Raw genomic sequence first — 16586 nt, 5'->3', positions numbered from 1 at the left:
AAGACTTTGCACCTGTTTCCATTGCTTACAGTACAAGTCCTTTGGATCAAAGTCCCCAGTTGGAGCAGATACAGGACTGATTTTGTGTGTAAGAAGGGCACTTGGTGTCAACAAGTCGGGTTGTTGAGGGTCGGATGACACAGGTACAAAGGGACGGCTGTTCATTATGGCTGCTCCCTCTGCCATGAGTGTTACAAGCACTTCGTGAGTCAGGTTTGGAGAGTGGACTTTCAGCAGCATAGCATCCAAAATACATCGGGCCACTCTGATCATTCTTTCCCGCACCCCTCCCATATGAGAGCAGTGAGGTGGGTTGAACTTCCAAGTACATGTCTCATCTTAAGGTAGGAGTGGAGCTCTAGATCTTCAGAACTTACCTGAAACTCGTTGCACGCTCCAATGAATTTCGTTCCGCAATCCGAATGAAAGAGCTTGGCTGGGACTCTTATGGCCAGGAACCTTCTGAGAGCATTTATGAAACTTCAAGTAGAAACAATGGCTAAACTCTTTGCAGCTAAACTCAGCAAAAAAATTAAGTGCTGGTCATTGAACACGATGAGGCGATCCCAGGGATCGCTCAGCATTTAAGTGACCTGAGCTTGTCTGTTAAATCGAGTCTTAGAAACCTCTGTGTTATCTTTGACAAAGAAATGTCACTTAAGCATCACTCAAAAAAGCTGACAAGGAATTGTTTCTATCAGTTGAAAAAAATATCTAAACTTAGAAGTATTGTGTCAAAAGATCTTGAGTTGATTACCCATGCCTTTGTATCTTCGCGTTTAGATGACTCTAACAGCCTATTTTTTTTTTTTTTTTGCCTAAACCAGAAGGAGCTGTCTTGGTTGCAGCAGGTCCAGAATTCTGCAGTGAGGCTGCTAACTCAGACTAACAGGAGGGCCCACATTACTCCACTTCAAAAAGCCCTGCACTGGAATAATCTCCCACTTTCTATTCGCTCTCTTGCTTCTGTTGATGCATTCAAGAGTAAACTCAAAACGCACTTGTTTCTCCAAGCGTTTTAATCTACAGTGGAGGGAGCTGTTTATGACCATCATATTTGCTTTTTATTGCATTGATTGTATAACTGTTTGTGTTTTTTACTACCTTTTCTGTGCAGCATTTTGTGGCTTCCTCCGTCTGTGAAAAGTGCTATATAAATAAATTTACTTAATTACTTAGAAAGGGACTCAACTACCTCAATATGAACTGTTCGGGTGAGACTAAACAGGTAAACACCACTCCAACATGTGTGAAAGGAGGATCTTGAGGGAGACGATCAGCTGGTATGTCTGCCAGTCATTTTTGTTGTTGTACATTTCCTCTTCGCTTGCGACAGGTTGTGTGCATTTGTTGATAAAATTTGACACTAACCTTTTTCTGCTAAGGATCCACAGTCCAGCAGACCTGATGGCTCCTTCTGTGATGTGTCTACCTTGGTGGGCAACATGTTCATGGTAGAACTGAACCAGTGAGGTGGCAATGTGATGTTTCTTTTGAATGAGAATGGGCTGGATTTGTTCTGGAGTTATTTCAGCGGAAAACACACGTCCTCCTTCTCGCACCGGTTCTTCGTCTAAAATCACATTGAGAAGAGGAGGTGACATATGAAAACACAGTCCACTAAAAAAGCTCAAAGTTTGTTTTTTTTTCTTTTCAAATGCCTCACCTTGAACAGTTAGAACAATGACCAACTTTGTTTGGGTTACTGCAGCCATCTTTTCTTCATTTCACTCAGGAGGTTTTGAGTAGAGCTACCACAAACGACTACTTTGAGAGTTGACTAGTCAGCGATTATTTCTGCAATTATTCGACTCGTCAGATCATACGTAAATTGCAGCTTATCGCATTTTATCGATATTGATATCATTATCGATTTCGTTTATCAATCCAATTCTTTATCAATTTCCTTATCGATACCTCCTGTTAATTTTCTGTGTGCTACAAGTAGGCTATACAGGTTTTCTATGTCGACATTTTATTTAGTCTTACAGTAAATAAGTATAAAATTGGTCACTGGATTCTTGATCTCTGGACATAGACAGAAAAAAAAATCTGTAGTTTTTGTCAAAAGTATTTCCTTTCAGACATTAACGGCATGAATGTTACTTCATATGTCTGAGCTGAGCTCAGCTGGCTGCTGGAGTCTGCAGGTCTGCAGCCATACAGTCTTGGGCTGCTGCACGTCAGCCAGGAAATTTGGGAGGAAAAAAAAAAACTTTTTAATCAATTGCAGTTTATTGTTTATATTACAACATTTGGAAAGAGGTGTCATTTGATTTAAACGGCTATTCAGTTTTAAGTTATTAATTCCAAGTGGCCTCTGTCTTTCTGACTCGGGGGCACAGTGTTTGGAACAACGGAAGGGAGGACGATTCTCGTTTCTTTCTCACAACAAAACAGGAGTCCCAGTTATGTTAATCTGCACAAAGTGACTCACGTTTGACATATTTGAATGGCTTTGAGAGGGGATAAGAAGCAGAGTTACTGCTTCTGAAGAGGAGAAAAGCAAAGATCCAAGAAGATCCTAAGATCCTAGTTTGAAATGAATCTGACCTTTTGAATGAGCTGGGCAATAACTTGTGTTAAATGTTTTCAACTGGAAAAGTGTTCAAACCTGTAAGCCGAGCGATTTTGTCACAGTTTTGGCTGCAAATGTCAACTTGTGTGTAGACTTCAGCATCTATGGCAGGCTCAATGAGTTCAAAGCTGTCTGGTTGCACAGGACACTCTCCAATACTTTTCCTTAAAAAGTCAGATCCAGTAAACCAGGTTGTAGAACTTAGTAGTGAAGCTGGCACATCATGTCCATGATTGGCAGGATTACTTTCAGTGCTCACAAAGTACCATTGACTGGGATCAGATGAGTTTCTGATGAGAGCAACACGGTCAGCAATGTAAACGTAAAATCTTAGACTGGTGTTGATGTAGCCTGAGACTACTCGACTGTCAGTGTAGCAGTTCACTTTGTAAATGTCAAGTTCCTCAACTAGCATGTCAGCGAGCTCTACCGGCAGAACTGAAGCACAAAGTTCCAAACGAGGTACTGTGTGGACTTGTCTGAGAGCTGATTTAGACTAGCCTTGGTGGGCTCGTTCTCCTCATGCCAGAGGAAACAGGCATAGTCATCTTGATCCTCATGAATGACAAAACTATAGAACATTTGCTCTATGTCTGCAGTGATTGCCACAGGTTCTTTGCCGAAATGCAAGAGGACTCAGATAAGTGTAGTCTTCATATCTGGGCCACTCAACAGGACATTATTCAAAGAGGTGTCTTCATGAGTGGCACGAGAGTCAAATACTGCATGTATCTGGTTTGGTTTATGAGGATGGTAAACATAAAACAACAACAAAAAAAAAATCTGTAGGTACCAACACTCTTTATCTTTAACAAGTGGTGGGACTGGTTCAGCATGTCCTAATTCAAACATCTTATGCATGAATTTGAAGTGTTCTTGCATGTGGGCTTTTCAGCAAGCATGTGGCACAGTGAAGTGAGACATTTGTCTGCTTGGTCTCAGTTGTTGGGTAATCTGCACCTATTTGGTTTGAAAGGTTGTGGCGCCACCCAGATGGTGTACTCGTTCATAAACATTTTTTCATCCATGATCTCTCGGAACAAGTCATCATCCACTGATATAGCAGGTTTGTCATGTGAGGTTCTCAAACAGGTTTTTGCTGAGACAGTCATTTTCATCTATGTCAATAAAGCTGGTCATGTTCAAACAGTTAAACGGGGAGTCAGTTTCATGGACCTTTTCTTTGACATGGAATGAGTCAGGGAAAGAGTCTAAGAGAGATGTGCGCTTGTTGTTCAACACTGTCGTACAGTAAACACTTACATTGCTTGGTACGTGAGCACCCCCTATGCAGACCTCACCTATGATGATCCAGCCAAGGTCGAGGAGCTGGGCGAATGGGGCGTCATGAGGGCCGTTGTGGTGGTCTCTGACCTTGTGTACTCTTGGTATGTCACGACCGAGGAGGACCAGTATTGAAACATTTGGGTCCAAATCTGGAATCTTGTCTGCCAAGTGTTTCAGGTGAGTGTGGTGATTTGTGACCTCAGGTGTCGGGATCTCAGCTCTATCATCTGGGAGCATGTCACACTTGATTAAGGTGGGAAGCTAAACACTAGTGTTGCCATCTAGAGACTCTACTGTGAAGCCATGAGCTTCCTGTGCCCTTGTCTCTCACACACCAGAGGTTTTCAGAGTGTGTTCGTGTCAATGTTGAAGAAAAAATTCTGTCTTTGCCTGAGATCTATTACTTTGCTCATCTAACACAACAAAGGCTTTCACTGCTTCTTCTTTGTGTCCATCAGGATCAATATTTACTAGACAGATTTTGGAGCAAGAGCGTGAACTGTTACCTTTTCCACAGATTTCTGTGCATTTGGATAGAATGGCTTGGAAGGGATTGTCTCGTTGCTCCCCGTCATGCTCGTCTGGGGATGCTGATTCTGGAGCCTTCCATGGTGCAGCGCCGTGACATGGTGGTTACTTTTACACTCATTGCAATGTACACTTGGGTCAATCTTTTGCCATGTGGTTGACTGAGGAACAGCACTTGAACAAATGTTCTTTTCTTTAAGAACTGCTTTTCTCTCATCCAAGGTCTTTGCTCTGAAACCACAACACTTGCAGAGTGAGAGTGGTTTGTTGTGGAGAGGGCACTGTTGATCTGGGTCAATCACCTTTTTGTTAAGATGATCACAAGAACCTTTTGGAGCAGATATTTCAGTTTTGCAGACAGATACTGCAGTCCTGAAGTTGGGCTTGTTCAGTCTTTCTGGCTTAGAAACACTTGCACCACCAGTAGAAAACAACGGGGCAAAACTTGGGTCATTGAGAGTTTTAGCTTTGTCACACACAAACTTCACAAAGACTGGGAATGGTGGGTAGGAAGCATGGTGCTGCTCTTTGTCAAAGGATGCTGAAGTGATCCACTTTTCCTGGAGGTGGAATGTAAGTTTCTGAACAACAGGAGTGATGCCCCCGGACGTATCTAAGTAACTGAGGCCATGTAAGAACCCATCTACACAGGCTGCATCAAGCTCTGTGAGAAGATCGCCAAGCTACCTCAACTTGTGATTTTCTCTGTTTGCGATTTTGGGAAAATCTAATTTTTTCAGTAAAGCATTCTCTATCACTTCAGGAGACCCATAACTGTCCTCCAGTCTTTCCCACACCATTTTGACACCAGCTGTGGGATCATAAATGTGCATGGCACTTAAACTGACTGACTGGTTCTTAGAGAATGGCTGAAATCTTTGTCTGTTGTATCTGAGGTTGGATACTGCAGGTGAGATGTGAAGATGGCATTTTTGAATGAGCTTGGCGCATAAGAAGGTTCTGCAGCACTGTTGGTGTTGTGCTTTGGTGAGTGCACCACTGGTAGCTCTTGGAACTCGTATTCACTGATCTCACTGTACTGTGCGCCGTGTTTGACTTTATTTTGGGTAAAGTCACCACTGTCCATTACTTGCAGGCCTACTGGAGGTAATAATAGGTTGTAAAACAGCTAACTGATCATCTGCAGAGGAATGGTCTATTTGAAGAGTTTCAGTCAGGTTTTAGAATTCATCATAGTACAGAAACAGCATTAGTGAAGGTTACAAATGATCTTCTTATGGCCTCAGACAGTGGACTCATCTCTGTGCTTGTTCTGTTAGACCTCAGTGCTGCTTTTGATACTGTTGACCATAAAATTTTATTACAGAGATTAGAGCATGCCATAGGTATTAAAGGCACTGCGCTGCAGTGGTTTGAATCATATTTATCTAATAGATTACAATTTGTTCATGTAAATGGGGAATCTTCTTCACAGACTAAGGTTAATTATGGAGTTCCACAAGGTTCTGTGCTAGGACCAATTTTATTCACTTTATACATGCTTCCCTTAGGCAGTATTATTAGACGGCATTGCTTAAATTTTCATTGTTACGCAGATGATACCCAGCTTTATCTATCCATGAAGCCAGAGGACACACACCAATTAGCTAAACTGCAGGATTGTCTTACAGACATAAAGACATGGATGACCGCTAATTTCCTGCTTTTAAACTCAGATAAAACTGAAGTTATTGTACTTGGCCCCACAAATCTTAGAAACATGGTGTCTAACCAGATCCTTACTCTAGATGGCATTACGCTGACCTCTAGTAATACTGTGAGAAATCTTGGAGTCATTTTTGATCAGGATATGTCATTCAAAGCGCATATTAAACAAATATGTAGGACTGCTTTTTTGCATTTATGCAATATCTCTAAAATTAGAAAGGTCTTGTCTCAGAGTGATGCTGAAAAACTAATTCATGCATTTATTTCCTCTAGGCTGGACTACTGTAATTCATTATTATCAGGTTGTCCTAAAAGTTCCCTGAAAAGCCTTCAGTTAATTCAAAATGCTGCAACTAGAGTACTAACGGGGACTAGAAGGAGAGAGCATATCTCACCCATACTGGCCTCTCTTCATTGGCTTCCTGTTAATTCTAGAATAGAATTTAAAATTCTTCTTACTTATAAGGTTTTGAATAATCAGGTCCCATCTTATCTTAGGGACCTCATAGTACCATATCACCCCAATAGAGCGCTTCGCTCTCAGACTGCAGGCTTACTTGTAGTTCCTAGGGTTTGTAAGAGTAGAATGGGAGGCAGAGCCTTCAGCTTTCAGGCTCCTCTCCTGTGGAACCAGCTCCCAATTCAGATCAGGGAGACAGACACCCTCTCTACTTTTAAGATTAGACTTAAAACTTTCCTTTTTGCTAAAGCTTATAGTTAGGGCTGGATCAGGTGACCCTGAACCATCCCTTAGTTATGCTGCTATAGAATTAGACTGCTGGGGGGTTCCCATGATGCACTGAGTGTTTCTTTCTCTTTTGCTCTGTATGCACCACTCTGCATTTAATCATTAGTGATTGATTTCTGCTCCCCTCCACAGCATGTCTTTTTCCTGGTTCTCTCCCTCAGCCCCAACCAGTCCCAGCAGAAGACTGCCCCTCCCTGAGCCTGGTTCTGCTGGAGTTTTCTTCCTGTTAAAAGGGAGTATTACCTTCCCACTGTCGCCAACTGCTTGCTCACCGGGGGTCGTTTTGACCGTTGGGGTTTTTACGTAATTATTGTATGGCCTTGCCTTACAATATAAAGCGCCTTGGGGCAACTGTTTGTTGTGATTTGGCGCTATATAAATAAAATTGATTGATTGATTGATTGATAATAGTGCGATGGCTTGTGCAGAGTCAAAGTGGGTATTAGCTGGCGGAGGTGGGACTGGGTTTTGTTGAACAACATCCTTGCTGTTGTTTGGAGAGCAGGTATCTCAACTTCATCTAAGGCAGCCGCCTCCAGGACCTCTGCTTCGGTGATGGTTGCTGCAGCAGGACTCTGTAGATGCAGTTTAAGGTGGTCGGCGTTAAGCTCTGCCTTCTTTTTTGTAGCTTAAGCTTCGATGTGGACTTGGGTTTTTATCATCTCTGCTATTTGTTGAGCGTATGATGCTTGTGCTTGAGCGGCTGCTGCTTTAGCATGTACTTTTGCTGCCAAGACATTTGCATTGGAATGCTGACTGACATGTGAGATGCTGGAACAGTTGGATCTCCTTTCTCACAGTTCACCCATGTCGCTGACTGTAGCATGAATTTCGTGGTCGTGGACAGCAGCGTTGTTTTCTGTATCATCTTTTGGCTGGTAATTGATCATGTCTTTTTACTATTCTGCCTTTACTAGTGTTTCAGAACCAGCTTTGCAGATAGCTAACAGTCTCCAATAAAAAAATCCAGGAGCCCTCTTGCTGTTTTGGTGTAATTTACTGGAATCACTGTAACACAATAAAAACAAGATGCATATTACAATCATGAATGAAAAAATAGCATACACAATGTATTTACATGATAATTATCCATATAAGTTACCAAATGTTAGTACCTAAAACCCGATTGTATTAGCTAGCGGCTAGCACGATGCTAATTTACATGGAAAAAGCCATAGAGAAGCTAACGCTGTTAGCGCTTTATATTTTCAGGACAAATATGAATTGGAAACATCCTAAAATACCTCACTTTGGAATCTAAAGCAAGCTAACAAAAATTTCAAAGCACTTACAGACAGATGTATGTCTAGTGCCAAAAATACACGTTTCAGGTTTCAACACTGTGGAAATGCACAGAAGCACGACGGTGGCTCAACCCAGACAAAAAACATAAAACTCAAACTTTAAACAACGTTTCCCACAAGGGGGCAGTACAGATTATTTTAATGTTTGTACGGTTAAACTCAGTTCAGTTTCGTTTACAGGCCTTTTTATACTTTCATTTTTATTTTTTTCATTGCCTGTTAATGTATTTACATATACACATCTGAAATGAATAAATAAAACAGGAAACACAGGTGTGTGAAGTGGCACATGCAGATGCCATCGGAAGTACCAAGACAACACGCCGCTGCCACAAAATGCCATTTGCTCCTGCTTGAAAATTGGCTGTGAAGTGATGATTTATTCTAACTTCATCAAAGGGTGCCAATAACTGTCTCCAGCATAGTATTCTAAGTTAGTATTTTTTTTTATTTTTTTTTTTTCACTTAATGAAAGCATTTTCTTTTGTTCTTGTTGCCAAATAAATTTGGACATTTTAAAAAACATTATTACTAAATTACTTTGTTTTCCATTTATTTCAAACCATATATTAAAATATGTACAAAAAATACAGTGGTACCGCACCTAATATTATTGATTATTTATTAAGTTTTTAATTAATTAATTAATTTATTTATTTTAACCATGTGAATTTTGACTGGGTTGGTCCAATCACATGTGATCAGTGTTCGCTCTGACGTCATGAACTGAAAGGGATTAAGAGAAGCTTCCTGTCTGCTTCAATTTCAGTTGGTGGCAGTTAGTCATTAGGTCTGGTTGGGTACTGACACAAATTAAAACAAGAGCAGAATAAATTTGTGCAAGAGCATCAAAAGTGATAAAATGCCTTCATATTACATAATTTCATCACTAACTGGAAATTCTAAGGGTCACAGTGGAACATGTAAGCCATTTTAATATTTTGGGGCATTTTGTGATTGTCCCTGTGGGTCTGCTTGATGCTAAAACTCAAAAATTGTCTTCAAATTACAATAACATCTTGGAGAGATTGTTCTTGAGTTAGGAACGAGTCGAGGACATTTTAGTGCTTTTTTTTTCCTGTGAAAAAACATTTAATTTTTTTTCTTCCCATAATATTTACAGCTCATATCAGAATTTTGACAGAACTTTAAATTTTTTTGATTGTTGACAAGTTTGACACATTCATGACACAAATTAAAGACAATTAACGTGAAATTAATTAAATCCAAGAAGTTTTCTGGTGATTCTGAGGATTTGTTTACTTGTTAAATTGGGTCAAATTATGTCACCTGTTTGAATCCAATCAAAATGGAGGTTTACACGAAGTAAATGAATCAAATATGAATAACGCATGTTGTACAGGAGTATTTTTAAACAGGGCCACTGTGATATTTTATCAAAAACTGATTTAATGATGAAAGTCAAGTGAAAATCGTGAACACTGACCACCTCACCTTGTTTCCATAGCTACAGGAAATTAAGCTACATAATGTCTCAGAGTTGCTAAATGCCCTTGTAACAAGTCACATTGTTCCGTGAGACTTAATAATTTAGCCGACGTTAGCTAAAATACATCTTTTAGCCATAAAACGCAACTTTCCCATAGTTTAGATCATGTTAAGCTGTTAAATGGAAAAAATAAACGTGTCTCTAAGTGCTCTGTGTGTCCAATTGAACAGTCTCCAGGGGCGGATCTGTCAGCGAAAATTCATGTTTTTGAAATATTTTCTGCATGACATGAGAACATTTGGCAATTTTTATGTATTAAAACAGTGGTTCCCACAGTGTGGGTGGAGAGCCTCTGGTGGACCTTAAAGGTATTGCAAATGGAACACGAGGTCAGTTTAAATACATTTTACAAAATACAAAAAAAATGCATTTGATTTCCAGTTTTGTAGTAAAGGTCACAATGACCTGAAAATATTGAATTATGTGAAGACTGAACAGGAAAAAAAAAAGAAAAAACAAATTTAATACATTGTCTGTTAATAGTTCGTCTTAATCTCATATTTAAATTTGTGATTGAAAGGTGATTGCCAGATTTCAAAGTGGCTTCGGAATTCTTAAGTTTGGGAACGGCTACATTAAAGAAGCATAGTGGGTGGTTTGGCGCTTTAAATAACACAAAACCAAACTGCCTTCATACTGACACTTTCCATTATGAAACATTTCCCAGATTGAACTCTCATTTAATATGAAATCACATTCGGCTCTGAGGCCCGTTGGTGTCGGTGTTTATGTGCGGATTCTGTCGCATGAAACAGAGGAAAGTCTGAGACTGTCCCTGGACAGGACACCAGTCTGACACAGGTTACTTCCCCAGCCAAGGCTGGAACCCAATGACAACTGGGTGAACTGAGACAATACACATGAAGTGTCTTCATTAAAAACACAGACAGGGAGCATGAAAAGGACTTGAACCAACATCTGCATAGTGGCAGACCAGCTCCTTATCCACTGAGCGACCTGCTGTACAGATTAAAAAATAAAATAAAATTCAGCACTTTCATGTGATGACTTTTATGTAAGAAATCCACTGATTTCTTTCAACAGGCTCTCAAGAAAACCCACAACCTGAGGACACTTTAGTGAAGAAGAATGAACTCCTGCTCGGCCGCTTCTGTCGCTTCATCGTACGGGAGGTGAAAGGAGAAGGTGTGTTTGGTAAAGTGGCCAAGTGCATCAGAGAAGACACCGGTGAGCCCGTGGCAGTGAAGATCCTGAAGAGGACAAACTGTCTGGATGATGTTGAGAGAGAGGTAGGTCCTCAGAGTCCTGGTGATGATTACGTCTGTTTGGGGCGGGACATATTTCTTCCAGTTTGTCTGTTGTGTTACAGTATGTGAGGAAATCTGACTGAATCACATCAATTTGTCTTTTGTCTCAAGCTTGAGATGCTGCTCAGAATCCGCCAGCTGGATCCAAGAAAGAACAATCTTGTTCATTTCTTGGATAGTTTGGAGCATCGAGGGCATCCGTGTCTGGTGTTTGAGATGCTCGACAGAAGTCTCCACGACGTGTTTGTGGAGAGGGGCTGCAGGCCGCTCCCTCTGTCCGTCATCAGGATCATTCTCATGCAGGTAATTATTACGTGGGTTTAATCATTCTCAAACTTTCAGCACATCAACAGCAAACAAAACTTCACACAGACACTTTTTTCCACCACTGACTCACAGCCTGGACTGTAGTCCACCCCGGGCCGAGTCCAGTCCATCTGACCCCTCAAAAATAAAAGTTACACTATCTAAGATATGGACTTAATGCACCGCAGTGGATGCACATGAAATAAAATGCCAAAGATTCACCGTCAGTAGAGATGACAGAGATAAAGGTTTAACTGAAATTCTGCAGAACAATGGCTGTTTCTTCAACTGTGCATCTTTTAGCTCCTTTTCAAATGGGCCGTCCATGTTTCTGTGCTGGTCCACAAAAAATAGAACAAATCCTTGCACACTGTTGATGAGGCTCAAAGACTCAGCAGCACATCCAACAAGCTGGTGACACAAATAGGAATATGAGCATGTGGGCTCATAGTATCTCTACCTTTTATGAAGGTCACTCTGTGAGGGTGAGAACGTAGCAAAGTAACAACCAAACAGAACATGGCTGGGAAAAGTTTTTTGGAACTTTACACATCCAGCCCACCCACGAGTGCCAGGTCTATTTTATTCATATTCTGGGCCAAATCCCTTTTGGCTCCATATCTCAAACTCAAGAAATGTGCAAATTACTGCAACAGAAAATAAATTTGTTCATTTCTTCTTCTGCAGCTGCTACAAGCTCTGGACGCCCTGAAGAGCATCGGTGTGATCCACACAGACATCAAAATGGACAACATCATGCTCGTGGATCACATGGAAAAGCCATACCGGGTCAAATTAATCGACTTTGGTTTGGCGATTCCAGCTGACCATGTCAGGCGGGGCATGACCTGTCAGCCTGTGAGTTACAGGTGGGTTCATCCTGGACAGTTCTTGTTTTAGTTGTGACAGCTGAGGTTGTGTCATTGAATTTAACATAGTAATCCACAGCTGTTCTCTGTGGTTATTAGTCATATATTGTGGTTTCATATCATCAGATGTTTTCTTACCCTTTTGACCAGTGGTGTCCAACATGTTCCAGAAAGTGCAGAGAGGGTGCAGGTCGTCTTTACAGCCACTGACTCTAGCAGGTGATTTCACTGATTGACATCACTTTGAGCAGATGGGATGAGTTCATCAGTGAAATCACCTGCTGGAGTCAGTGGCTGTAAATAAAACCTGCACCCTCTCGGCCATTTCTGGAACACGTTGGGCACCACTGTGTTAGACATTGGTAGCATTTCTTGCATGTTGCTCTCATCTTTCATCTTCAGGGCTCCAGAGGTTGTCCTCGGCCTCCCCATCACTGAGGCCATTGACGTATGGAGCCTGGGATGTGTCATCGCCTGCTTGTATCTGGGCAGGAACCTCTTTAATACAAACTGTCCACACAAACTGGTGAGTAACGTGATGGATTTCAGTGTCTCACAGATAAATATCAAAAACCAGAGAAGACAGAAAGGAGAACGTCAGCTCATGTGATTGGATATATTCTCTCTCCAGCTCAGCAAAATCATCCAGATCCTGGATCAGCCAAGAGATGAGCTGCTCGATCTGGGCCTGTTCACAGATCTGTATTTTAACAAGAACGAGGACTTCAGGGGACCAGCTTGGACACTTATGGTACTGCAGTGATGCTCTGCTTTATTTTTGGCTATTGTTAAGTTATATTACAATATTTACAATATTTTTTTGTTTTTAGACAACAGAAGAGTTTAATTTCGGCAGTTTTCCCAAAAGCCAGTGTGTGAACTCGTCTGAAACGCCCAGCAGTCTGGACGAGCTGATGCCGGTACGTAGTCACTTCTGTACATATAAAAACTGAATTCATATCAATTACTGGCTCTCAGTGAGATTAAATGATGAACCTTTGACTTTACCGATCAGGAATGTGAGAATCCAGAGGATCCCAGGCAGGTTGAAGACAGGAAGGCGTTTCTTCACCTTCTTGAGGGGTTGCTGGATGTGGAGGCTGACAGACGACTCACCCCCAGACAGGCAGTGTTACACAACTTTACAGTGATGACACACCTGGTGAACAGCGTCCCCACCAGCTCCTAGTAAGTGACCATGTGTGTCGTGATGAAAATGTTACTAAATCAGAGAAACATGAGACTTGCTGGATGGTTTGACTGATTTCATCTTTGATGCAGCGCCATGGATGCCGTAGCAACGCTGACTGTGTGGTCAAGAATTGAGGAAGGGTTTGGAAAAGCAGAAAAGAAAGTTCAGTCAGATGGACAGAAGGAGCGACCGAGCAGCTTCCAGGCAAGTACACCTAAAGCCACTGAAGAACAAGGTGATGGTGTTAGTGATCAGGTTTCATCAAAGGATGGGGCTGAAACCAATGCTGAGCCAATGATTTCACCACATAATTAAGGTGTCACATTCCACCAAATCCAATTGAATCCAACTTTTACAAAAAAAATAATTAATTAATTATGTTCAGACAACATGTGCATCGTAGTAAACGTGATTTATTTGACAAAAATAGCGGTGACAGTGAACAGAATAGTCCTTGGAGGCCAGCGTGTCTGGATGCTCTGTGTGGGGAAAAAGATGGTGCTGGGCGCGGCCGGCTGAGAAACATGCAGGAGACAAACAAATTTAAAGCCAGTTTCAAAAGGCTCTCAAATTCAAACTGAAACATTGAATGTCACTTCCTGAGTCATATATCATAATGTCATCTCTCTTTCCAGCCACTTTGATCTTTGTTAATACTGAGTACTTTTTCACATTATACCCGATCAAATGGTTTTTCATAAATAGACAAATCAAAAAAAGTTCTTGGTCATGTTCTATGCTCCTTTCTTCCAACAGTAAGTATCACAGTCGCCTTCCTTGTTCTTTTCCCCCCTACAGAAGACAAAATGATCATTGCCAAAATGGTATTTTGCTTTGTTTTCTTTAGGTTCAGTCAGAAGTTTGAAGATAATTTTTACAGAATGTGACATTAGGCTGATTGTCCTGTGCTCCTCCATTTGACTGTTCATGAGTTAGCCACATTTAGCTTCTCCCTTGTTTCACTCTGGGTCACCACAGTAGATCTGTGGTGGATCTGCATATTGATTTGAGACAACTTTTAATCTGGATTCCCTTCCTGATGCAACTCCACATCATATGGAGAATGGGCAGGGTGATCTTGAAATAAGTGCAATTAAATACTAGACCATCTCCCCCGTTTACTCACATTTGACTTTTCCTTCTTTTTTGTATCAAGAAAGATCTCCTAAAGTCACTGGTCCATTTCCCTTCTCTGTCTTCACACATAATTTGGCCAAAAAACTTTGTTGGCCAAGGGTCTTGATCAGTTCACTGGTAATGCCATCTGTACCTTCACCTTTTATTGATCTTTATTCATGATTGGCTGCTTCAGTTTCTGACATCAGTAGATCTGGCCCGACATTATCACCAGAGACTATATCGACAAAGCAAATAAAAATAAAAACTTTCAGTCAGTCTCATTAATTTCATTGAAAAGCTCCCTTGACTTTCTTAAAATACCCTTTTGTTAGTTGTTTGGTGAAATTATTAAGGCTCCTGATTCTTATACACAAGATCTGTCCGGAGCACGGACAGAGCACGAAATTATGCGGAGGGGGTCTGTTTGGGTTCTGGCTAGGTTTAGGGGAAGGGGTAGAATTAGAAACGGTAAAAATGAAAAAGTGTCACAACATGGGACGCGTGATTCATTTTGTGACAGGAGCATGAAAAAAAAAGTCTGGGCCAAAAATATCTTGGGTTCAAACAATCTGCAGTGACAAAAATCAAGATAAAAAGGAAGAATCTCTGCAGTTTCCATTTTGTGCCAACTTTTTCTGTTTTGAGGTTGTATTAAATGTTAAGTGGACAGCATTTCTAAAGGACTCTTACATCTGACACATATGGTCAAAGTGCTTTTCTATGATGCCTCATATTCACACACGTCTGAGTGCAAACGTGCAACACACAACTGCACACTGGGAGCAATTTTGGGATTAAGGACCTTGCTCAAGGACCCGAGTGATTTTCCCCAATCCATCAGGGATTTGAACCCAGGATTATCTAGTTTTAAGACCACCACTTTAATCTCCAAACCATCACCTCCTGAGTTACCCCCTTTATGAAGTATTCCTCCTTTAAGTCTTTGGGTATGCCTACATTTCTTTGTGTCATTGTTTTTTTAGAACAAGAAACGAAGGATGGACGACGTCTCTGATCTGGACCTCCATCAGAGCGCTGCAGCAAAAAGGAGAAGGGGCCCTGAGACTTTTTCAGTAAGTCAACAGTCCACCTTATGTTGATGGAAGCAGTGCTGATAATCCTGTGACTGATCTTTTTCTGATTTCTGTGTGTTTAGTCATTGGGTATGACTGAGTTTCTAAATGACTTTTGCTACTTTTTTAGGCACACAAACAGAAGTCTGAGGAGATGATTCCTGCCAAACACAATCAGCGCCCCTGGTTCAGTAAGTAAAGACTCCAGCTCAGTGGAAGCAGTGCTGATAATTCTGTCAGTGATCTGTTTCTGACTTCACCATGTTACATCTTTGTTTGGCTTTCATTCTTAATTATATTTACATCTTTTTCAGGCTGGTAAACTGCAGTTTCAGAAGATCCCAGATAACAGTGGACAGAAGAAACGAGTGACACAGTCAAGCTCTGCCGGAGTTTAAACATGCATTGTCCATGTGCACGGACTCAAATACAACCCCAGTGAAGTTGGGGCGTTGTCCTCAGTTCCCAAATGCTTGAGTGTTGTTAGAAGCAAAGGTGATGTAACACAGTGGTAAACATACCACTGTCCTCAGCTTTTTTGAAATGTGTTGCAGGCATCCTTTTCAAAATGAGCAAATATTTGCACCAAAACAATAAATTTTATCAGTTTGAACATTAAATATCTTGTCTTTGTGGTGTATTCAATTTTATATAGGTTGAAGAGGATTTCCAAATCATTATATTCTGTTTTTATTTACATTTTATACAATGTCCCAATTTCATTGGAATTGGGGTTGTAAAACATTTCCATTTATAAAAAAAATGTGTATTTGTGAAAATGTGATCTCTGTGGGGCCGTGGCTCTCAAACTGTGGAGGTAAATAACATCTGGATTCAAGTAAAGGAGGGTTTTTTTGGGGGGGGGGGGGGGGTGAATGTCTGGTTGTGCAAACGCATTAAAATTCAAATCAGTGATTTCTTCCAATAAGATTTTATTTAATTAAGAAAAAAAAATACAGATATGTACAGCAACAACGTGCACAATGCAAAATAAAAAATTTAATAATTTGTTTGTTTGAAGACATTTGTTGATCTGTTAATTTTACCACTTTTAGTCTTTGGGCAGCCCTAATCATGGCTGCAACATCAGTGATGTCACAAAGGAGTTTGTTTCTCCAAAGGTCATAAAATAATTG

General features: G+C 40.9%; 1 long non-coding RNA gene across 1 annotated transcript; it reads left to right on the top strand.

Moving 5' to 3' along the window:
* The first annotated feature begins 12780 nt into the window (after positions 1-12780).
* On the top strand, positions 12781-13231 carry LOC117521968. Its single transcript, XR_004564106.1, has 3 exons — positions 12781-12817; positions 12897-12986; positions 13082-13231. It is a non-coding gene; the product is annotated as an uncharacterized LOC117521968 (long non-coding RNA).
* The last annotated feature ends 3355 nt before the right edge of the window (positions 13232-16586 follow it).

Source organism: Thalassophryne amazonica, chromosome 12 (genome assembly GCF_902500255.1).
Source record: "Thalassophryne amazonica chromosome 12, fThaAma1.1, whole genome shotgun sequence".
NCBI lineage: Eukaryota > Metazoa > Chordata > Actinopteri > Batrachoidiformes > Batrachoididae > Thalassophryne > Thalassophryne amazonica.
The sequence above is the reverse complement of the archived record's forward strand: the minus strand, read 5'-3'. Positions and strand labels throughout refer to the sequence as shown.